General features: G+C 35.4%; 1 non-coding gene across 1 annotated transcript; it reads left to right on the top strand.

Annotated features, from left to right (window-relative positions):
* The first annotated feature begins 24888 nt into the window (after positions 1-24888).
* On the top strand, positions 24889-24992 carry LOC116963578. Its single transcript, XR_004408290.1, has one exon. It is a non-coding gene; the product is annotated as a U6 spliceosomal RNA (small nuclear RNA).
* The last annotated feature ends 803 nt before the right edge of the window (positions 24993-25795 follow it).

Genomic DNA, 25795 nt, shown 5'->3' with positions numbered 1-25795 from the left:
AAATTTGTAGCTTCAGATCATATTCATCTTACAACGTTTCCAGGATATTTTGGGGAAGTATGGCATCTGAATACACCAATACAACACTTTCACAAATAATTTGATTCTGTATTTGTAGACTTTCATTCTCTTTCTAAGGATACAAAAAAGTCAAACATCTTTCAATCTGAAACAACTAATTGCATTCTGTCAATATCAAAGTAAAGCCCAGTTCACCTAATCTGGATTCACATCTGCATGTGAACATTTCTCTGTCCACTTCTAATTCAAATTCAGTCCTCTGAATGAGTCCCCCACTCTGAGTCCATGTGCATACTTAGAAATTCCCATTTATCTGACTACCGAGACATGGCTCTTAAACTGAAGCTGTTGCATCTCAGTCTATTTTGGTTCAGGAGGTGGCTGGGTCAGTACCTGTTGTGACAACCATGGATGTTAATAATAGCATTTATGGCATGAATCTGTCTGATTTATGACAGATTTGGTATGAAGGCATGATTCATTTTCTCAACAGCTTTTGTGTTTTTTTCCACACTAGATATGAATGTATACATAATTACTCCTTATTTTAGACTCTTGATGTATTTTACTAGAGTGATTTTATCAGATGCCTACCTGCCATAAATTTATGATGTGGCTTCCTAGTGCTGCTTTTTTTTTTCCCCAGAAATCTGACATTATGCTGACCTGCTGCTTTGATGATGAGGGGTACCCATGCATCTATAATGTAACCCTGAAAGATTTTCTGTAGTACCAAAGTCATATTAGTCTCTTGGATAGTCATTACCTGATCTTCTTATATTATATCATGGAAAAATACCTACAGTCCTGCAAGTTTCTCTTTCAAAGACATGTAACTGACAAATTCATAATACATGATCCTACTTTTTCAATGTCCTTGGTAATTTTATCATTGATTTCAATGAGAATAAGATCAGAACTTAAGTTTCTGGTCATTTAAGTGCAAATTAAAAATTGATGGTAATTTTGGTGAGATACCAGTTGTAACTTGCTTTATACAAAGCAGCTTAAGATGTTTTAAAAGTGCAATAAAATGTCATCCAAATAAAAAAGAATGAGTAATTAAACCTTCTGAAATTAGATATGATCAAAGGGTAAAACCATGTTTGGTCCCTCTTAAACTCAGTGAATCTTTTTCATTTGGAAGTAGAGAAGTTTGTGGTCCTCATGCTGCTGTCAGTTATGGTACAGCTAGATTTATACCTTTCATTACAAATAATGAAGTTTAAAAGCACAAAAGATTAACTGGGTTGTTTAAAAAAGCTTTTCCATCTCTCTTTCAAGCATTAAAAGTCTTGTTAATTTGGTGATTTCCTCACCAAGAAACGGTTCAAAACATTTTTAGAAGGTCCTTTGGGCTGCTGTCCAAAAAAACCTTTAAAAACACCTTCTATTTATCCTTTTTTAGTAATCAATCAAACCTCTGAGTTGTCATCATGTCTAAACATTTGCAACTTATCTCACATTTTGCACTCAGCAGTAAGTCTCACGAAAGACTCAAGAGCTCAAATCTTGGACAAGCATAATTGAAAGCTACAGCCCTGATTTGATTACAGCTGGTGACAAAAACTGAAAAAAAAAAAAAAAAAAATTAGCTTTTAATGTGTACTAAATTAAGCAGGAGTTCAAATTCAAATAATTGAATGCTAGCATGGTTCATTTACCAGAGGTTGCAATGGCACCAGATTTCTCAAAAATCTTTTTAAAGATAGATTTTATTGAGCTTAAAATCAAGAATGTCTAAAGTGAGTTCATTTGACCATGAGCTTCCTTTTGGGCAACAAGCTATACAAGCTGTAAACTGCCCAAAAACACAGAGTTCATAGCTACCCACATCTAATTCATGCTGCTATATGCAGCCCTAAGGTGACAATTATTTTTGAATTCCATAACAAATAGAGGTCTGATATGATGGTTAATACAGAATAGTTGTTTTTTTCCTCTTTAAACCCTGAAGAAGACCTCATGGCTAATAACAGTATGTCACCTCTAATCTTATTTCCTATTCCCAGACTATATTTTCATCAAGATTTTTTTATTCTTTTCTGCATTCTACAATCTGATACAGCACTAGCTTTTTCTGTAAGAAAAAAAAAAAAAAAAAAAAGTGAGTGACTTTATCAGGGGCTAAAACGATTGTATGGATTATATTTCCTCTCTGTGAGAATGCTTAATTTTTTACCAATATTACTGAGGGCGACATGGTAATCGTTTTACTTAAATGTCAATAAATTTGGGGGGCGGGGGGGGGGGCGCAAGAATTAATTTAAGGGAGACTTTGTAATACTTTTTGAATTTCAGTAGAAAGACTATAGCAAATAAATTGAATGTATAGGTCTATTTTGAAAGATACCACTGTATAATGTGTTTTAATAACATAATTTTCAAAGGGATGTGAAAAACAAAATGTTAACAGAATCTTCATGTTAAATAATGCTATCAGTGAAAAGATATCTAACTATTGGACAAGTTTAGTGCTGATTTATATGAAAAAAGACAATTTCAGTTTTCATTTGTAAGGTAATTATAACATTACAAGTGAATATTTTATGGTAATCAAACATTCTCCTCTCTGAATTGTCTGAGTGTTCAGATAGTCTTAGAGCTGCTATGGAGAGCCACTCTTATATATGTGTTGTTCACAAATCAACTGGGACTTTTAATGGTCTGAGTGGCAGTCTAAAACAGACACTTGACCTGTATCTTGTACCCTCCAGGTCAATCCTGAATATCTGACAGATCTAATCAAACATGTAGTGCTCTACTTTTCTTTTGAAATTCCATTACGGCACTGCTGCATACCTTGACATAACATGATTTCTTAAAGAGGCACTAAAAGGGCATGAACCTTCATTCACTCTCATGAATAGAAGCAAAGAGAACAGCAAAGCCCTTAAGCAACTAGTTTCTCCTTGATAGTTTCATTTTTAACATCGATAAAGTTTTCAGCTTTGTACAAGGTATATTATGAAGATAATCCTAGTCATAAATTCCTTGAAAGATAGAATAGAAAAGATAAGGAAGCTTAGAAACAGAATATCTTCCTGAATTTTTGTATCAATGTATTTGCAAACTTTGCAAAAGTGTCTCATCATGAAAAAGCAGTTGCAGAAACCTCTAAATTCATTACTGCTAACACAAGCCATTTATAAATGGGTAAATAGTATGGCTGTATAGATTTTTGTAGAGCCTCTAAACCTATCAGGAACCACATCCTCTGTTAGAATAAATTGTCACAGCACTGCAGGTTTGATGCCCACTCACCAGAAACAGCTTGAAAAATAAACAATTAAAAGAAAAAAAAAGGTGTCAGCGGTTCGCACTGTCACAGTTCAGAAAAATCTGAGCCAGCACTCTGACTTCAGAATATTTGCAGAGTCTAACTTATGACTTTCAAAAATGGAGCTTTAAATTTCTGTTCTCTTAGGATTGACTAAAATTGAGTTGAATTTCTTGAATGCTCATGCAAGCTTATTTTTAATCCATGCATAGAAATAATCATATCAAACTCCTTCTATAGTCACACAAGGTCTATATTTGTGCCTGTTTGCATGCTTATGCACAGCTGAACTGTGACTGGAACTTTATGTCTCCAAGAACGACAAGAAATGAGTAATACCTTAAGAGTACAGGTGGAAATTTGAATCTTCTCAGTGTATTAGTTAGTAAAACTAGTACAGATCAACAATGAACAACTACTTCTTCCCCAATTCCCACATAATACAAAATCAGAAGTCAATTGCGCCCCAGAGAAATATGTCCAGTGGGGAAAGCAAACACTGTAATGTTTGTCACCACAGCTTTTGGGGGTTCTATGTAGAAGCATATAGTCTAATACTTTAAACAAAGCCACTTGTCGACCCAGTCACCACTTACAACAGGTAATGGGTAAAGCAATTAATCAGTCATTGCCAGTTTTTATCAATCCACAGAATTAAGGAATTTATAAGAAGTGTATCAAGCCAACTATAAGTAAAGAATTCCATTTAGGAAATACTAATCTCCTTATTGATATCCTGGCTTAGAAAATTATGTATACTGGGTATCAAGTGCATTAGTAATTAAAAAAGACTCACCTAGAAACTGCTGACTCAGTTTACCTGCCATTGAGGATTTTTGTCTAGATGTATTACAAGTGAAAATTGATGCAGAGATGCACAGACTATATACATACAGGGCTGATTTGGTTTACAGAGTGCAACTGATCTGACTTATTGATTCCCCCCAGATCATCTGCTTGAGCGTATCAATGCCCCTATTTAGCCACTGCAAAAGGGAGGTCTGGAAAGCCTCAGATTTAAATTTGATCTTGACTTGAACTTCATTGGGTAGATATTTCCAAAGACAGCTGAACTGAACAATACCCCAGGCTGTATACCAGTCAACATTCATTGTGTATTAAGGGAATTTGTGAAAATCCTGTATATTAAGTGGGCATTATATACTGCTAAATTTCAACAGAATTCCTGTGGTATCACATATTATATTCGCATTAAAACCAAATGAGCTCATCATGATTAATGTTACTGCAATGAATGCTGAAGGAATTAATAGCGATTATCCTCTCATTGTAAAGGGTTGCTGATAATTAGGGCTATTACACAAAAAGGTACATTTTAAGCAATCACCACAGTTAATTCATTCAGCATTACATTATGCAGTGCTGATAACAATGAGTTCTCTTGGCACTCCTGTGGTTCCCACATGTGTGTCCATCAATAATCCATTGTACTACCTTCACCAGTTGAGCATCAAGTCACAAACACTTCAATAATGTGCTACCTGTTGGGAGCGTTTATTATGCTTTTTTAAAGTTATTTTCTAACCATTAGCAAAACACAGCAATAGAAACCATTTTCAGTGCTTGGATCATGGTGCAAAGATAAATTGAGTATTTTATTAAAAAAAGGAGGATGTGTGCTTAAATATGTATGGGCAGCTGTATGTAAAGTAGGTACATATACTCAAAAGCCAGAAGTTAAATTAACCAAACCACTGCTTAGCCCTTTCATCTTTCATCTTCTCAATGGGTTCTTTCCTCTATTTGTTCCTACCATTTGTTGTTTTTTTTTCCTGATATTTTGACTGTAGGCAAGTCAGGACTTCTGTTTTGTAGTGGCTGTGAACAGATAATTCAGAAAGATCAATACTGATGTCAAGAGGTCCAATGTGATAACGATGTTTAAATTTCACATAATGTTTGACATAGCATAGATGTTTGATTTTAGTCTCTTCAGTTGTGGCTGATCACCTGAGCCAAAGTCAAAGTCTGAGGATACCTGCAATGTAAGCTACTGTCTTATAGATTCTCGTATTAATTTAACAAACAGCAAACTATTTCTTTGGTAGCAACCAACCCATAGCAACCCATGAACAGACTAGAGAAGGCAAACCTTTTGGTCTGGCATTCAGTTGCTATCACCCTTCAGTTGGTTAGCTGCTATTTCTTGTTAATAACAATAAACTCATGTTACCTAATCTTTCCTAAAAATAAACCTGTATCAAAACCCCACCGATAATGTAAAAAATAATGCTTTCATCTAAATCTGGATTTAACACAATGTTTAAAGTTATGTGCTGCTTAAATGCAAGTTCTCCCAGGGAAGATAGAGACTGTTATTAAGCTTCAATTTAGACATATGTTTAATCACTTTTCTGAATCAGGGCTTTAGGAATTAGACAAAATTTGTAATACATTCAAAAAGCCTTTCTTTTCATAAGGACTGTAGGATTTGCCCTTTAGGTATGACTTCTTTGTTATTTAGTGGAAGTATAAATCACTTTTACAAATGTCCTTTCACTTGCATAACTGTCATATATTTCTCTCTTCCTTTGTATTTTTGACAGTTTTAACTTGCATAAAGCATCTAGAAATCATGTTTTCAACAAATGTATTCACCTGTGGATGATAAAATGAAAGAGGTGGAAGCTAATAGTACTGAATTATAGGGTGGCAATTCAAAGCTATAAAAAGAAAGTCTTGAGGTCTGCTGAGTGCCATACCCATTAAAATGTCTATTTTCAATCACTGATAAGAAGTGGAATGTCAGCACTCTGTTGCTCTTGTCCTAGTTGATGCTAACAAAGATGCATTTTGTTGGTATTAAGCATAGAACACCTATTTTGCAGACTAGTTTATATACTGGGAATGATAGTTCCTGGTGAAAGCACATAATGTTATGGTTTTCAACATAACATTAAGGACTCCTCATATTTTTGTCATCAATAAACATTGCATTCCTGACAATATTTATTACTCATGGAATTGTTCTATTTATTCTCATTCTAAATGATGAAGCTGTTTTCTCTAGATGAAAGAAAATATAATTTAATTATAATTCTTAAAATTTTTTTTACAATAATAAGAGCAAAAATTAGTAATAAATCGCAAATCAGTGATATGAGTTGAATCTTTTGGTGATCCAGTTTAGAATTTCTCACTCAGATACTTTTATCTATGCAGTCTGCATACTATTTAATCAAAATATGAAGCTTTTTGTTTATGAACTTCAGATTTCAGTTAAATTCTGTTTAAGAAAATCCCATGGATTGGTGTCTATTTTTTCTAATTTAGTCAAAGATTCCACTGAAGGCACAAAAGCTATCTCACAATAGCAAAGACAGGTTTTGTGTTCACTATTTGTCAGAAAAGACTGCCCATTTTTTGGTCTTCTGTGAATACCAATATTAAAATAAAAGCATAATCCTAAAGAACTCCACAATTTCCCACACTGCTCATCCACTAAGCTTTCTGAAGACATCACAAGGGAGCAGGCTGTCTCTTTTTCTGTATGGTCAGTGCTGCTATAGACATCACCTCAGTGTTTATTTGCATTTTTCTTCAGTCTTAATGTCTCATCTAATGTTTGTTGAAATCAATGCAGTCAGTGCCTTAAAGGGGATGTCATTTTCTGAGCCCTCAAGCTTGTCAAAATGCAGTGTTGAAACTAGGAAGGAGCGAAAATTAATTGTTTGACAGAGTTTTGTTTTCATTTTGTTAAAATGATCTGTAAGAAAGAAGGGTCATTGGCCAGTGTTTTATCTTGAGTTGCTGATAGGCTATGTTATGCTCAGGAACCCCATGCCCAACTTAAATGAGATAAAGGTGCTTTACAACTATTGCAATTAGATCAGAGCAAGGTAAAGGAACCTGCCTAGTGAAAATGAGAGTTGCATAGTTTGCAGTAAATCCATTTCTAGACTTCTAAATTAGAAAGGAACAGCACTCTTGTATAGCAAAATTTAAAAGCAGGCTATTTCTAAATATATACTTGCAGCAAACCTAATTTGGAGAAATACTACAATTTCCTCACTAATGATGCTTTGTCATTGTGTGCTTAAATGCTCAGATCTTTATTTTTCTCTTGGTATGTTGTTTTCAAGCTGAATTTATCCCAGACTTGTAGATTTCAAGTGAAGACATTTTTGAGGCATTTGAGTGCAAATTAAGTGTCTGCAAAATGACAGCAAATGAGAACACTACACTTCATCCTGCTTCAATAAATTTATAAATGAGTGAATACAAATTTTGCCAACATTTACATATACATACCCACACAAGCACACACAATTGCCTTCAGTGTAAGAATATGTATGAGCAATTTCAATGGAAAGAATAGTTTACTCTGTAGAATAACAAATTCTTGAAATGAAAGGATCTGAACAAAAACATTTCACATCCAAACAGAGGGGCCCTCTGTGTTGAACACTTATTCAGCACCAATCATTTGTGCAAGGCAAATTTCTGCCTGGACTATGGATTTCCAGCAATGGATATTGAAACAATGCCACCCACTACTACAGAGCTGTAGTATTCCAGTACACTTTGTAAAGCAGCTGTTGCCTCACAGAAAACTTTGAAAAATAATCTCTTTAGAAACAAATACCTTTGTATATGATGCTTTCTTCTTCTTCATGACTAAAGACATTTGCATGAGAACACAGTCTTTGTTTTAGAAAAATCAAGATACTCCCACTGTTTATTCCCCACTTGAAATCATAATCCCAGCTTTGCAACATCATGGTTGGTTACAGTGAAAATGGCTATTATTGAGGAAACAGAGGGATTAACTGCAGTCCTACTGACTCTGGGGAGAGGAGGGAAAGGAGATGTTACTCTGAGTAGGTATGCTTTTTTACTTGCTAGCATTTCTGCATGGTTTTTGCTTCAACAACATTGTCATCCACTGCATTATGTCTAGCCTCCTTTAAATTAAGAAGTTTTTGCATGCGTAGGTGGGAAGTGAGCAAGTAAAGTTATGTATAAGGAAAACCAGGTAGTCATAGCTCTCTCCCCATTGTTTATTAAAATAAATAAATATATAGACACAATTTGCTCATTTTTCATCCAAAGCAAAATGAGGCAGAAAGAGACAGACAAAGAGAACACAGATCCAGTATTGAACATAGTGATGAATTTTGCTGTAATTCTGGATGTCACCCAAGTATTGATGAGAGATTCTCCAAACTAGAGTTAATTGACATAAAAGTGTTGGTCAAGTTATCTGATTGGTGTTTTCCTTTTAACTCTTCTTAATTTAGATTTTTTCAAGTTTACAAATGTTTCAAATTAGTTACAACACTTTGTAAATATGTGCTTGTCACAAAGTATCCATCTTTTCTCATGACAATGGATGAAAAAAAAAATTGAAAATACTTCCTTATAAACCAACATTTTTGCTTCTTTGGAAACAGAGATATCCATTCAGCATGATCATATACTCAGAACACATTCATTAGACTACAGTTGATAGCAAAATACTAGCATACACTGTACATTTTGGCCTAATTTGAGGGTTTAGAGAGGCACATATTATATGTTTTTGCCTATATCTGACATCTATTAACAGAACATACAATGTTGTCAGTGAAGGATTTAAAAGTGGTGCCCCAGATAATCCTATACAGACTGTCATTTCAGGCACTAATGTGATTTAATCCCGTTTAGAAATAGATCACATTCCCTCTGAAATGTAGATATTTGTCCTTTACTACTTCTAGTAGAAAACAGATTCACAATGAGAAGGCTATAGGCCTCCCTATCTCTCTGCTGCTAATGTCAGTTAGTGGAAGTAACACCTTTCCTACCATCTACATTTCTAGTATGCTTATTCAGAGAAGGTGCACCACTGACTCCCTATTCCTTTCCCAAAGTCAGATATGATCCCCAGGCCAGCCCATCACTTGCAGGGTACTGCAGAGCCCCTGAGCAGACACTGTTTGCATCCACCACCAAAATGGAACCAGTGTAGCCACACACTGCTCTGCCTGGATTAAGCAAGCTTTTTAAGAGACAGGCTACCTAGCTCAGATAAAATATTACTTTTTAAAGTCCAAGGTATTACCCTTAAATGGAACTGCATCATGATGTGTAAAAGTATCAGCCTGGCTAGAGGTAGACAGAGATTGTCACCATTGTACTTCTTCTTACTGTATAGACATGCCACCAATCTCCTCTCATGGGTACTCCTTTTCCCCAGACAACGAGTTCTTCTTTATGCCTATTTTAGTTTAAATTCCTGTTTCTTCACTGATATTATGAATACTTTCAGAATACTATGAATGAGTGTGTTGTGCAGAGGCATGTACTTGTTTAGTGGAATTACCTTTCTCAATGTATCCTGGAATTATACCTGTTTTTTTCACAGCCATCTCACAGCTGTCAATTAATTTGCTCAGACCTGTCTCTTTATGACCATGATCAAATATTCAAAATTCAAACGACTCTTTTTAAACACTGATTTTTATTTTAAACTTCTACATATAAAGACTAGTCATCAATGAAGGCACAATTTTGACAAATAAAATAAAGGACAACTCAAAGAAGAGAGAAACAATGAACTGCAAAAATATTTTGTAGCTAATGTGCTTATAAAATGAACTTGAAAAAACATTGTAAAATGCTCTGAGATGCAGGAACAGAATAATACTCTTCTTGCATGTAATAACTGATGATCCTCACAAGGAAAGAGTAAGGAGTAGGGAACTTGAAAAGGGAATCAACATTCCTGTCACAGTTGACAGGAAACCCATGTTTTAACTTCTCCATTGTTGCTTACTGAAATCATTAGATATGGGTACTTTTCCAGGGAGGTCTGTGGTACTTGTCAGTCTCACATCATTAATCAGTGACAAATTTTTCAAAAATCCTTAATCCCATGTTAATTCTAATAATTTTGCAAGGAGCTGCCAAAAATTACTTATTGTTCTGTTAATCGTTACTAATAAGAACAGAGGACTGCCTTGAATTTCTTCATGAAAATCATACTAATTAAAGATGTCTGAATACATACAAGTCCTCAGAGATTAATTTATTCATCATAATCAGTTAATCACTTTTCCTTTACATAATTAGACAGCTCCTGGTGGAGAGGAAGACCCCTTAGTTTTATTGGAAAGAAGAAGACTACTATAAGCTGACATTAGCAGAATTATCGTTATGTTTTCCTTTGAGCGTATACAGATTAGTGCAGGTGGGTTTTTTTGTCCATCCACCACAAATGAAATCTCAAACCAGAAACATGTTTTAAAAATGTATTTTCTAAAGCTACATCAGAAGAAGTTTTTTACAGTCTTGCCCTTCAGATGTCCACTGGGACTAGGCTCAAAGATTGCTGAAGAAACTGGTAAAGTTCTGGTATTGACATGCCCAAACAGAAATCTGCTCACTTTGCATGTAGAGTAACACAGAGACAGTCCAAATATTTAACCCTCTTGCATATTTCACAAGCTGAGGTTTTCTTATCCCCACAAGAGATCTTTATATGCCCTTCAAAATGATAGAAAAAATGTCACCATCATTTACCTGAGTGGATCACTTTTTAGGTCCACCGATAATCCATTTTAAGAACACTCTCGTATCATAAGCATGGATTTACTGAGGAGGGGTAACAAGGAAGCTGTCTCATTAACATTCTATTTTGCAGAATGAATTGTCTAACTTCAATGTGGAAAAATCCAAGAATTAAATTACCTAAGGACCTTGTGTGTTGGGGTGGTAAGTGCTGTGGGTTTTAATGTCCTTTATTGCACATTGACATATCTGATTATACTGACCAGTTACAAGCCACTGAGAGAGTATAAACACTTAAATGCTCTAGAAATGAGTGCTCCTGTACAATTTCTGCTTTCTGCTAACTGTCCAAGTAGACTGTAGAATAAAGAAACATTCCTCCCTTTTCCCTAGTACATCTGTAGAGCAAAGCACACAATCTTCTCTGGTATTAATATTTTAAAAGATAACTACTACAGTATGTCTTGGTTCTGTCAACCACTGAAATAAACTGCAAGATAGAGCAGTTGCAACATAATGGTGACAGATGTGTACTGCAGATACTTGTTTAAATCCAGATTTTATCCCAAAATTTTGTGTTATTTCCAGCAACTGTGATACCATCTAATGTCTTCTAAATAATTCTACATTAATTATAACCTCAAAAGAATTAGTTTAGAAGATAACATCTCACCTATTAGGCAACCTTGAGATTGGCATATCAAGGGCAATGTCTGTGCCAAATAAAACCCATTCTGTGCCATCTTACCTTTGTTTTTTTCTTGACAGAAGGCCCAGGGAGAGATGAGAAAGGTAGTTTTGGGGGAAAATTTAATACATTACTTCTGGGATTTTGCAAATGCTATTAGTTAATAATCACCCTTTTCTAAATGTTTCTAAGGTGTGATCTTATGGAATAAAAATAGGTGTTGCATACATACATATATCAGGTCAAATAACAAACTAAGATTATATAATCAGAAGGTGACAGAATTTTGTACTTAGCAACTGATGAAGAATTAAAAGTATTTAAGGTTGATGCATGAAACAACTAGCAGTTTCCTGAATGTTTGGGTGCTCTTCAATTTCCAGTGATTCATATCAATAGTATTAGACATTTAAAATCGAAAATATGGAATAAGACCTCATGACAAAAAAAAAGAATTATCTCCATGCATTTTAAATTTATTTTTGAGTAATAACAAAATTAAATATTTTTATGTAATTTCTGGCCACAACTATATCTTTTGTCAAGTTATACTGTCTTTATCAAAGGAACAAAACCAATAAAATTCAGCAAGTCTGTTTTTAAAATGTCTGCTTGTATTAACTGCATGTTTATGATATCTGGAGACTACAGAGCTCTCAAAACCTATTTAGCAGAAAAAGCAAAGGAAGAATAATCAATCTTCCTAATCTTAAAATATCCATGTTCAGAAAGTTTCCATATATATTTCAAAACAGCCTATCTTTGTAAAATATCTGTTTTGTAAAGCAATGGGAAACAATTCAGATCAAATAGTTGACTTTTTTTAAATGATAGCAAGTATGCAGTTAAAGAAAATGGTTTCAGCAGCTTTGCTGTTCAGTATGTTTCACTTAGAGCATATTACATTACATCAATTTTCTTTTTTGGACAGTAAATGCAATAAGAAAGTGCAGAAATAAACAGATGTAAAGAAGATATGTATTAGGCAACAGTGAAACTGACAGACATATAACTCTTTAAAATAATCTTGGAAAGTATGATAAATTTATAAATCTATAATGAAATAATTCAAACAAATTATTATTTTATTTGATCATTTTTACTTTTTCAGTAAACATCTCAAGATTTTAGTAAAATCATCTAGAAAGGTAGGTAAATTACTTGCATTAACAGAAGATCAAATGAGAACACTTGTTCTAGACCCACGCCAATCCCATTAAAAAAAACCCAAACAAATTAAATTGGACTATTTCTCCTTTGTGTCTCTATTTTAATTTCATGCATTTCCTGGTTCTTATGCGAGTCAATACTCTGACTGTCTGTCCTTGTCATTTGATATTTCCATTTGTAAATGTGAGAGTTTCTGATCATTCAGATAAGGTTAGGTATGTACCCAAGTAATTGTACAGTCATTCAAACTAAACAAAAGTCAGAGCATTTGGAGTTTTGTGATACTGAGAACAATCTAAAAATTAAAGAATTGTGTGTCTATGGTTAATAAAGGTCTTTAACCTGTCAGATTTCAGGTTTCTTTGAACCTTTTTAATGGTGTGAGTTCATGTAATATCTGACTCCATTTTTACTTCCTTTCTGGATAAGGAACTGCAATGCAAAGGTACAAAGTTATCGTAATATACCTGAGGAAAGAATAAACAGTTTCCTGAATAAGCTAAAGAGGTCTTATTCCCCACCCTGTTATCTTTTTAGTGACTTGTTTTATATTAAAATATTTTATTCACTTTCACTCTCCTATATTGTCATCAAGAATGCTAAAACCAAAATGCAATTATTTTCTATGCTTGATTGGATAAAATTATCTAAAACTGACATAAATATTTATTTATTAGCCTACCCTATACTGCCTATATCTTGCTAATACTCGCATTTTTTATAAATAAGGTCTTTATAGTTCTTCATTATACTATCTTAAAAAGAAATTCTTGATAAGGACATCAGGATTAAGATAACAAAAGTCAATGCAAAAAAATTCCTTAAAATTTTCTCCTGAACTTAAAATGGTTTTTAGCATATTTTGTATATAGTCTATAGATTTCCTCTTTACAATGGTCCACAAAGCACCCTGAGCACATAAACTTCTGGAGATAACTGTATGTTGCTCTTAACCTATATTAGAAGAGCTCTGGGGGAAATAAGCCTTTGGAATGACCAGTGACTGGGACTTACTCACAAAACAGTTCTCATGACCCCCAGTGTGAAGAGGGAGAGATCTGAGCTTTCTTTCACATCAACAATAGTGTTGTTACCCAACCAATGTGCAAATGGATAAGAAACATCTCATTCATTTGAAGCACATTTTCTTTACATCATTTCAGGAAATGCTTGAACTTTTCACCTTTGTTTGAAGTGGGATATACTCTGTCTCTGCCACTGCTTTGAGAATCTGTTCATTCTTCTGCACTCTGCTATCATAAGCAACATCTCTCTGATTACACACTAGATTTTTTTCCAATCGTATTTTAAAGCTAACTCGCATAAACTCTGGGGGAAGGGAGAGTCATTGTAGCATAAAGAGTGAGACATCAGAAATACAGCATTTTATTTGTCTTTCATATAAGAACACCCAAAGAAGAAGTGATAAGAGAAAAAAAAATCTTCTTCTGGTAGAACTGTCAGTGGGTTGCTGTTGGGGAAGTCAAGACAAACCTCCAATTATCTGAAAATTAACCTCCATAGAGATGTATTGTGAGGATCTGATTTACAAAGAGGGGTTTCTGCATAGGAAAATAGAGATTACCCGAACATTATCACAAGCATACTACATTTTGACAATGTTTTCTTTGGCTCACAGGTGGAATTTGTAGTTAAAATACTATAGAAACACAGAATATCCGGTAAACTATATACTGCTTCCCTGGGGCAATTATGTTCCAGATTTCGCTCTGCCTGATTTAGAATAGGGACTTAAGTCTGCTAAAAAAGACCTTTTGGTCACTCTTACAACAACTGTTTTACTCATGATAAGCAGTTATTCCTTCAGACAAAGGCCACAGTCTACTAGTTAAGGCCCTGAATCAAGTGGGTAGACAGCTTCAAACCAGGTATTCACCCAATAATTCCCATCCTTTAATTAGGCATAATTTTCTTAAGCACTGTCTCTTAAAGTCTTCTGGTAATTTCAGTGTACTTTTTCAATATTTTGCATTGGTTTTATGTCTCTGTAAAACCCTTTAAATTTTGAATAAATCAAAATTTCTAATCTTTAGCCAACCTATCTTATGCATAGCTACTGGATCCATGCTCACTTCTATCTACAAATGTTATCTGTGCTCGCAGACATGCTAAAAAACATATGGGAAAAAACATTAGTCAAAGAGTAATTGTTGCTATGAAGAGCAGAATACCATACATTGTAGACAGGCAGTATGTTAACCTTGGAATTTCTACCTTTCCCATTTTTGATCCCCTGAGGCAAATAATTTCATATTTCTGTTACCTCTTTTTCCTTCTAACCTGTGTGTTTATTGTGTGACTCTCAGGTTAAAGACTGTCTCTTGTTATTTGTGAGTATTGACTAGCGTAATAAGGCTCACTCCTGGTTAGGGCCTTCCAGTACTAACATAATACAAATAATAATCACTGAAAAACACTAGAAACTAGCATGTCAGTGATTCCAATCATCATGACTGCTTTCACCTAGTTCCAATTATAATATTTTAAAATACACTAATTCAGAAAATTCTACTATTACATTATGTAATTCAATGTCTTTTTAAAGATTATGTCTTCTGAAATAGCAAATATATATATATGCAATAAAAATAGTGTATATTTACTATATAATACTGTTACAATATTTTTTATATTTGTCTTTATGCACTTTTGAACATTTGATGCAGTTGTGTGGGTATATATTGCTATATAGATATACTTAGGAAGTCAGATAGCTAACCTGATGTCTGAATTTTGTGATATCATCCATCATCATGAGTTAAAAGAAAAAAAGCAACTAGCACAGAGCAACAAGTCTATTGGTTTTTGTCTCTTTGCAAAAATAAGAGAATACTCTACAGTTAAATTTTGAAGAAAAAAAAAAAGACATTTGTTTCAGGAACAGAAAACCATGTGGTGAAATAAAACAGATTTGACTCATGGTTTTATTACCTACCTACATATTATTATGTAGCAAAACCTCTAGCAGAAAATAATCTGATATAATCTGTAGAACTAAACATTATCCTCATTCTTTTCACCTCTATTTTGTCTGTAACAAAGAAAAATAGTTTTTTTAATATTGGAAAAAGATTTTAATAAGAAACCTACCATTTGCTGTGACTACTTTTTGCTATGAAATTCCCGGTCAGCACCATAAACTCTGATAATACAAAAGCTTTTCAAGTCAACAACAAAATTGAGGTGCCGATATTAAAACCAGTCATATACATGCTTTATAAACATCCCACTTTATAAAAACTCTCATTGGCTTTAATGAGAAATTACCACAAAGTCCTTTAATGTGAATTATAGCAGTTAATTTAAAATATTGTTTATCTTAAAATATTATGTGATAAACCACTGGTCAAAAATACAGAGATCTGATGTTCAGCATTTTGTGGAAGACTATTGCTAGGTTGAAAACATATCTTCAGGTTCCCTTGAGCTTAGCCTGGTACCATCTGAAGTTAACACTAGTCTTAAATTTGAGCAGCTAATAGTTTACTGTATTCTCATTCAGAAACAAACCTTCCAGTCTCAAGCTTGTCCCTAGTGAACATCAATGTTAATTGCCAGAGGCAGGGAGGAGGCTCTTGGCATTAAAAAACACACGGTGCAAAGATTCTACAAAATCTAAGTGCTAAATTAAATACCAGATAAGAAAATACAGCGTACAAAATAATTTATATTTTAATGATGCACTCAAAAATTGAAACCCAGACTACTGCTTCCTGGGTAAATGCTATTTATCACTGGTTCATGAGAGTCTATGAGAAACCTATTTTTCTTTTATCTTTCTGGTCCAATTCACTTTGCAATCCTTTCTAAAGACTGGCCAATTTAAACAAGGGGAATGGCTGCTAACCTCAACTATATTTTAGTGGGGTTTTTGAAGAGCTAAAAAGGTGGGAGACCAGATATACAACCCCAGCCAGCAACCAAGCACCACACAACCACTCACTCACTGCCGCCTCAGTGGGGTGGGAGAACAGAATCAGAATAGTAAAAGTGAGAAAACTCATGAGTTGAGATAAAAACAGTTTAATAATTGATTTTAAAAATAATAATTATTATTATTTATAATGAAAAGGAAAATAGCAAAGAGAGAGAAATAAAACCCAAGAAAGACAAGTGATACAAATGAAAACAGTTGCTCACCACCAACTGATCAATGACCAGTCAGTCTCCGAGCAATGGCCCCTCTGCCAACTCCCTCCTAGTTTTATGGCTGAGCATGACGCCATATAGTGTGGGACATCCCTGGGGTCAGTTGGGGTCAGCTGTCCCATCTGTGTCCCCTCCCAGCTCCTCGTGCACCCCCAGCCCACTCGCTGATGGGGTGGGGTGAGAAGCAGCAAAGGCCTTGCCTCAGCACTGCTCAGCAATAATGAAAACATCCCTATGTTATCAAACCATAGCCCCACACTAGCTATTGTGAAGAAAATTAACTCTATCCCAGCCAAAACCAGCACAGCAAGCTGGCTAAACTCAGGCTGTGAAAGGCACTGAAACAGGACACTCTTCATGATCACATTAATCATTTGGCTGCTACACATGTTGCAACCATTACCATCACCCTACATTCTTCTAACAGTCCTTCAAAATTAAAATAATAGACCTAAGAAATAGCAGAAAGCAAGTAATCAGGAGGGAGTGCTAGATACCCTGTTTTGAAAAAACTGAAGAAGCAGCAGGAGTAATGACTTACTCCGTGTTCATCAGCTCCTCCCCATCAGCTTCTCTCAGCTAGATCCTTCTCTGTGGGCTGCTGGTTTTGGTTCTCTCCTCACCTGACGTCCCCCTCTCTTCCAGCATGTTAATGATGTGTCTGTCTGGAAAGGGTTTTCCTTTATTCTAATTTATGGTCAGCTATCTACTTTCTCAGTATCTAAGTTTTTCTTTGGATCTAGGCTTCAGTTGCTTAATGAAGTCCACATGTCAAACCAGTGGTGGTAAAACCAGAAATACCTTGGGATTTCTGTATAACAGTGCCCTGTTCTGATTTTTACACTATGAATCCAGAGATACATGCATTACAAACCATTATCTGCTTCAATAGCAAAGATACTGTAGATTTTTTCTTCAATCCTGTTCTTAGTGTTCATTACTGAAATACAGACTGAAAAAGTGTGTTTTCTTTTCCTCTTGGGAATAATAGATTGTCACTTTCCCTTCCTGCACTTTATGCTAGGTCTAGCCTTTATACTTTGACACTACATCTTATATTTGTCTTACTCTATTAAAGCTTAGGGTTCCTATTGCTGGTTTAGATTTCAATTAACATTCTTAAACAGAACTAAAAATAGTAGCTGTCATGTTATATTCTTTTCCACCAGAAACCAAATGTCCTGCACTGTCTCTAAACCATCGTTCACAGGACAATAATCACATACTATATTTCTCACTGAAAGAACGGGCACAGTGCTTTGCTCTTTCCTCCATTCCCTAATTGGCATTGGTGTTTATTTGCAGGTTTTTTTACACTAAATTGTGTGACTGATATAATAATATACTTCCACAGATCTGAAAGTTTATAGTTCTACCTAGGATCTCAAAGCACTTAACACAAGGTAGTTGAGCTGCTGCCTCTGAAATTCTAACAGAAATTAAGCTCCCAGGAACAGATTTCTCTTTAGGTATAATTATGTTTCATTTCCATAAGAGAAGAATGAACCTAAAAATCATGACAACAGGATTATTATTGTCCATTCAGGCTCAGTGACAAATCTTTTATGTGTAGTTAAAACAAGTATGTTTTAACATTTTGTCACACTGATGATCTTGTCTCATAGAAGAGAATAGGCTCAGCAGTCTTTAGCTTTATTGTACAAGGAGAATGAAAAGATGCAGTTGAAAAAATGTTTTTTTCTTAGCAAAACTACTGTACTTTGTTCACTGAATAATCTATGAGCCACAGAATCTGATAATTTATTTATGCCAAGAGTTCATTTCTTTCTGAGGTTGTAAAAGTTAAGCCTGACAATTTACAGGAAGCACAACAAAATGTTCCTTCTTTTTTTCATAGGTTCAAAGTCAAAATGGAAGCAACATATTTATCTGAAACATTTGGAAGTAAACGACAACAAAAAAAGGAATATTTGATAGCTTTTGGGAGATATGGATTAATCATTCATATCCAACCTCTCTTATCCTCTTTGAGAGCTTAATTGATTATTTGAATGGCTTGAAGATTATTTTACTTTGTACTTTTTCTTTTCATATAAATATTCTGGGGGAAAAAACCCTAAACCATAGTATCATCTTTGTGATGTTCCTTTGGAGAGTTAGGAATGTAGAATGATACTCTGTTTAGTTTTATTATTACTGCCTGAAAGGTGATAGCAGGTCAAAGTTTTATTGTAATTACATGTTTGAATTGGCTTAGAAACATCTAAATCCAGACTGGACTTAAAAGTTTTAAACAGTCACAGCATTTTGACTTTGAAAAGACCTCTGTGTTTAAAGAACATTTTTATGCATTTTTTAATGACTACAGAAGGGAAAGGTATCTTAAGCTATGATCTTATAATCACGAGGAATATGGCTGGACTGACAGCCCTGAAAACTAAAATCCTCTGTTTGTGCATCAAACAGGTGTATCAGTGTCAGCATTCTCCAGCTTGTGTGGGACTGGTGTCTCAGAGCAAAGAGGCAGTCACTCTAGCTCTGTTTATGGAGACTGAGGAAAACTGTAAATTTTATTGGCAAAAACCACTAGAGAACTGAGAGTAGAAATTTGAAGGTTATTCCTAAGTTTTTCTATACTTACCTTACTCTGCACATTTTGAATCTTATAATCACACTCTAAACTACATCTGTCAGACAGTAAAATCATGTTTTACATATTCACATACTCAGTTTGCAGTAGTTAATTCCTTGCTACCACATAGCTCCCCATTAAATTGTACAGTACCTGCAGACATTAGAGATGACTTTTCAACTGCAGCTATTTAGTCAGTAAATCCAGTACATGTGATGCTAATCAAAGTCCACTGAATTCAGTTGAAAGGCTTCCATTGACTTCAAGTTTTTGATCGTGCTCTTGAGCAGTACAATAATTTAATTGTCACTATGCAATCAATAAAAGTGTAATAGTGTGAAGGAAGCATGACAAACAGATTTGCTTTGTCTTAAATGGTACGTACTAAATGAATGTTCCTCAAACTGAACAAGATTGACTAGTAAATTAGAAGAAAAATTGGTGTTATTTTACATTTTCTGCTTACCTACAGAAAAGACACTCATTTGCAAGAAAACTGGAAAATTGCCTCTTTTTCTCTGACAGTCATTTTTCAGATAATCCCAAATAGAGGCACTAGGTATATTCTAAAGTAGTAGTATAATCCAGCAGGCATCATGCTTTAGGGAATCAAATCAGTGTGATCATCACATCGACGTGAATAGATTTCACAGGATCAGGCCTCACCATTTAACATTCACTTAGAAACACAGAGAAATATGAGAAACATAAAGCAGTATTGACCATAACACTGCATAGGTAGAGTCTTATATCCACACATAAATATGCTAAAGTTAACAGGGAACCACAAGAAATACGAGTTCCATCCTTGCAGATACTGAAAACTCAGCCAAAGTTTGTTAGTGGTTGTGACGATGCAAGCAATCTGTAGCATTTTAGTTTGTATATGAATTTTAAATGAAAATGATCAAACGGTGCAGAAAGTGCCATGAGACAGTACATTCTCATTACAATTCCAACCTCTTTATAGGTTTGTATATGTACAATATTGTTTTTTCACTTGAAGCCAATTCCCTTCTTCTGAACATGGTAGATGAGATTTAGTGAAAGAACATTTACATTCCAAACAATTTGGGGTGCTAGTTATGTATTCTTTTTGTCATCAGGAAATCTTCGTTGAAGAAATAAAGCAAAAAAAATTATACAGACTGCCTTATCTTTTGCCTTTAAAAAACGGAGTAAACAAGACCTTATTTGTGCTCCATTTGGTTTCACTGACAATATATTAGTAAGCAGATATAATCTAGACAGAAGATACTTAATCCTGGAGAAGATTATTTATTAACACAATATAAACAAACATCTTAACCTGCTTGTGTTTATCTTCACTTTTGCTTGGCCAAACTCCAAATTCAGAAAGAAATTCTGATTCTTCATTCTGTTTCATTTATTTCTGATTCTAGGGACATCCTTTCTGTCTTCACGGTACTTAAGTTTTTTCTATTGGACTTTAAGTCAGCAGCCTCAAAGAAACAACAGTTTTTTATAGAATTGATTCAGTAGTGGGAATCTGGGCAACTATCCTTCAAAGTTTATACTCCAAAATACCAGCCGTGCATCTGAGCTCTATTAGTTTGAATAAAAAACCAGGAACCATGTATGAGAGAAGGACCAAAAATTCAAGCCACACTTCTTTAAAAACAAAAACAAACAAACATCCAGAAAAATAATATGATTGATACACTGGCTCATGCAATCATTTTCAAAAAAACTGAGGGAAGATGATGATAGAATTTTGTTTCCTTAGAAAATATTGGGATGCCTCCTTTCTCACATGCCAGCCTAAAATGCTATGGAAATGAGCTTTCTCTGGAAATACCTTCATATATGAGAATGAGATTTACTGAACATCTTTTATTAAGATTAAGCTGCTAATTGTGTTGTTCACAGAAAAAAAAAAAAATAAAGGTATGTGAATTCTGCTGAAAAGCAGGAAATTCAAATATGACTTGAAAACTGCTGGAAGAGACACAGGATGATTGAAGGATTTATCAACCTGTTTTGGCATCTATACTCATCATCTAGCTTAGTATTTTGAAAGTGCTTTCATGTGAATACTTTTTTTTTTAATAAGCTTTGCATGGAGTGGACTGTATTTTGCATTCTTACAGTTCAAAATCCTACTTCTGAAATAAAACTGCAAGTAATTACTGAAGTCAATGTGATTTCAAAAGTAAAAAATAGTGGATTGTGGAATAATTGGATGATAATATGCTCATAGCCTTGTTTCTCATTCTTCAGATGAATTCTTTGTACAAAGGAGAATCTGCTGGATACATTTTGTGAATTCTGGTTTCCCCACAGAATCAGTAAAATGAGCTCTGACCAAAACTATAGCCATTGTTTAGAAATTCAGAAACAGTGTCAGATGTTATAGATAGTTGAAAGACTTCTCAGTGTTAATTTGTTTATAGGACATACTTCACAAAATTCCAGGCTCCATATAGAGATTTCACATCATACCTGTAAATAAACAAAGCCCAGGATGTATATTTTAGGTAAATATGTAACTAGACATTTACTGGTGAAAAAGTCTTTTCCACATTTCCATAAACAGTTGCATAAATCTCTACAGCTAGAGAATCTTAAAATCTCCCCAATGATGCTAAGTTATTCGCTTGCATGGCAGGTTTCTGCAGCGAATCTGAAATGAAATAAATAGGGTCTCTACCACAAAATGAAAACACATGTATTTTCAAGTGCATATATAATTCAACTTCCTTTGTAACAGATGCAGCACATACACGTTGAAAAGAATGCCTATATTTTTTCCATAGTACATTGATTTGTGACTAATGACATGTTGATTATACTTATACACTATACATCTACATATATCTAAATGTAGAGAATAAGGTTAACAGCTATATTATTTTGTTCAGAGGATAATATGTATCTCAATTTATTTGTATAGCAGTATTCTGAATTTATAGTTAAAGGAGGTTATAGGCAGGAATGAAACACTGATGAGGATAATGTATCGCCCAGGACAATATCCAAGGTCCTTAGGACTGTGAACCAGTCCCTTGAAATTACCAAGCTACCTGTCACTAGCCCACTTAACAAGCCTTTTTTTTCCAAAATCAATAACTAAGATCAAAATATACAATATTAGCTGTCATAATTTGCAGGAAACAAGATGCTCAGAAGTTATCAAAAGACAAACACAGGGTAAGCATGTTTATTTTCCCTATCAGGGATCATCCTTGGGATTTGATTAACCTTCAGTTTGCACAGAAAGTGTGCAGGTGTGCACTACAAAACTGTCTTCTTTTGCCTGTGATACCAAGTTCATCTCAAATGCACAAGAATAGTAATAGAAGAGGTTTCTAAGACCTGTTAGAAAAACATATCCAAGCATGATCTTGTGGCTCTGCACAGACTTTCATGCTCATCCTGTGACGAGCCTCCTGGACACTGCAGAATAGCTCAGGGTCAGGTAACGATCCTAAACAGGGCTTCTCTAGCGATGCCTAAAACTTTTCATACTTATTCAGTATTCTACCATCTAATAAAAATATAGAGAGGAACTGATTGACTTTTGTTTGAGTATATGAATGATCAAGTCTCCTTTGGGATTCCTTTACTCAAAGAATGTAAGAAATTATCTTGAACTTGGACGGAACAGATATCCATTGTGATTGGTGGAAGTATACCTATTGGTTAAATAGATGGAAAGTGTGTTAAATAATGACAGAAATTCCTGACCAGAAAATGCCCTTGTGAAATACTTTTGCCAGAGGCAAAAGCACATTGTGGGTGTCTCATGAGCAGCTGACACTCAAGAACAATTAGGCATGTAGATGTTTAGGAGAAGCAGAGAGCAATAACAGTAGTAGCTCCAGGTCTTCAAGCTCCTCTATCTGCTGGGCTTCCTGTTTCCCTAGTCCACCTGAGAAAGATGTTTCCTTTATATCCTCACAAATTTGGCTGTATGGTCCTCTGTCCTTCAGATAGCAGGTATGTCTCTACCTTTCTGAATGCACAGAAATGTGAGGAAGAGCTTTATGCAGATCTTTGATACTAGCCCAATAATTTAGGTTATCTAACACTACTGGAACAAAACTGGAATGTCTCAGATGTTCCCCTGGGAAAGACTCTAACTCACTGCTACACTTTGTGAACTACTTCTCCTCCAGACCAACCATACGCCTCTGATGCTGCCATTCTTACCAGTGACTGTCCAAGGCCTTGAGAGGGAGAGGCAAGGAATAATATAAATCATTGACAGCTGCTGGGTTTTCACATTGTTCAGATCTGTGTCAGACTGCACTGACTAATGGTGGAACCTATCTAGCAGGCGCTTTCATCCCTCAGGACCCAGACAGGAGTCCTCTAGTCCAGATTCACAGCTGAAGTCTGACAGAAGCAGTAGAACTAGGTGAAAAAGCTGCTCCCATCAGCATGTGAAGCAGGTCTGGTTTGCATTACTTTAGCCTTCTACATAAGGAAAATCGCAGCAGGGATATAAAGGAGAACATGCAGCTGAAGCTTTTCCTCTCCATTTTGGCAACCCCCAGTCCCTATATGATCCCCTACAAAGCTGTGACTGCCAGGACAAATCAGAAGAGGCAAGAGGTGACCTTAGAGGTGATGTTGGGTCTGTCTGAAGTCTACCCATCCAGCTTTCAAAAAGCATGTTGGCGAGCAGTGTTCCCAAGTATCTGAAACCAGACTGAACAAAACTGTGGAAAAAAGTATTATGGGGAACAATTATGTGCTACTGGAGGATTGGATTAGATGACATAATGGGACTTTTCCATTTCTGATTTCTTTGATTCACATTTCCAAATGTTTTGGTCCCTGAGGGAAAACAGCGAAAAGGAGTTGACATGATCAAATAGTTAGTAACACTGTTTAACTTTTAACAGAATATTTTTCAGTAACTGTTTGCCAGATATGTAAAAAATGCCACAGAACTATGTATATTACATTGTGAAATATTAATGCTGGATGGAAGTGCAAGGCTGATGTTGGAACTAAGTAAAAAACTGTGCATTTGACTGTGCCAATGAAAGCCAGGATGACAGGTTTTATTTTAATTTAATAAAATCCAAAGGTAGTACTATGGAAATCTGGCCAAGACTGCCTGGCACACTGCCTTGAAGGGAGTCATTGATAGCCCCCTTCTCTTTTACTTTATTAGATTCACCATTTTCCCCCATTTAGCATAAAAAAAAGTAATTTCCCAAATAGCAGGATTCCTCAGTTGTTTTATCCTGCTCATCTAACATCCACATTTTGCAAAGCATTTCATTGAAATTAGGGTCCCTAAAACTCACAGCATGAAAAATCTGCATTTTACGAAGAGATTTCTTTCCTAAATTCACTATGATATTGAAAGTCAGAAGCACCCTGTCCTGGTTGGGGCTGGACTAGAGTTCCTGTTAGTTTGGCAGTGGGAGGAGTGCTGCAGCACACTGAGACCCCAGGGGCTCTCTAGGTCAGAGAGCCCTTGCCTGTATGCAGGGGGAATAATTTTTTTAATGATACAGAGAAGATTAGCATGGCCCCTGCACAAGGATGACATGCAAATTCGTGAAGCATTCCGTATTTTTTTTTAGTGTATTTCTTCTTCTGTATGGGAGCAACTGATACTGCCATGGATTGATTCTCTGGTTCACCCGCACTACTTATCGTAGAGGTCGGAGTGGCTGCAGTGTCTGTTGCCCTAGTCAGAGTGGCTGCAGTGTCTGCTGTTTTGCTCTCAGATGCAGAAACATCTTCCTTTTGAGGATACTGCATAGTGGCAAGCAGGGTTCAGTAGGCATGGGCCAGGCCCCAGCATGTTGCAGTGATCTGTGTCTCTCTTGAGGTGTCAGGATGACAGCACACCTTTTCTAAGTATTTCACTAGTTTCTCAGGATCCCGCACTTGTTACAGGGGTGAAGTTCCAAAACATTGGAGGTCCCTACTGTCTTAAGTACTTGCCCATGCTACCCCACACTCCCAGCCACTCATAACTCTGCAACCCTGGGGTAGACCTCTGGGTGGTATTCAGAAACAGCTGCTTAACCCAAAACAGAACCTGAACCACATTCAGGAACACTACAGCTTCCAGAAACAAGATAACAATGTTAATATGAGCATTCCATGGATATTCAGAGTTCTCAGCATTCTCAAGTATACTCACAAGTAGCTTAGAAAAGGGGAAGATGGAAAAAGGTATCTCCCTCTTGGGTGGGCTCTCCGAGAAAAGGTGGAAGGTGTAGTTACTAACCCATTCCAGTAGGTGCCCCCCGGTGCACACAGACAACGACCATGCTGAGTACAAATGCCCCACTACTCCCAGGACCAACGATTTTATCATGCCATAGATTATTGTTACACAATACAGCAAGGCAAAAATCCTAATCCAATT

Source organism: Tyto alba, unplaced genomic scaffold (genome assembly GCF_018691265.1).
Source record: "Tyto alba isolate M040663 unplaced genomic scaffold, T.alba_DEE_v4.0 Super-Scaffold_1000006, whole genome shotgun sequence".
NCBI classification, from domain to species: Eukaryota; Metazoa; Chordata; class Aves; order Strigiformes; family Tytonidae; genus Tyto; species Tyto alba.
Note: the sequence above shows the minus strand (reverse complement) of the source record. Positions and strands in the feature narration are given on the sequence as shown.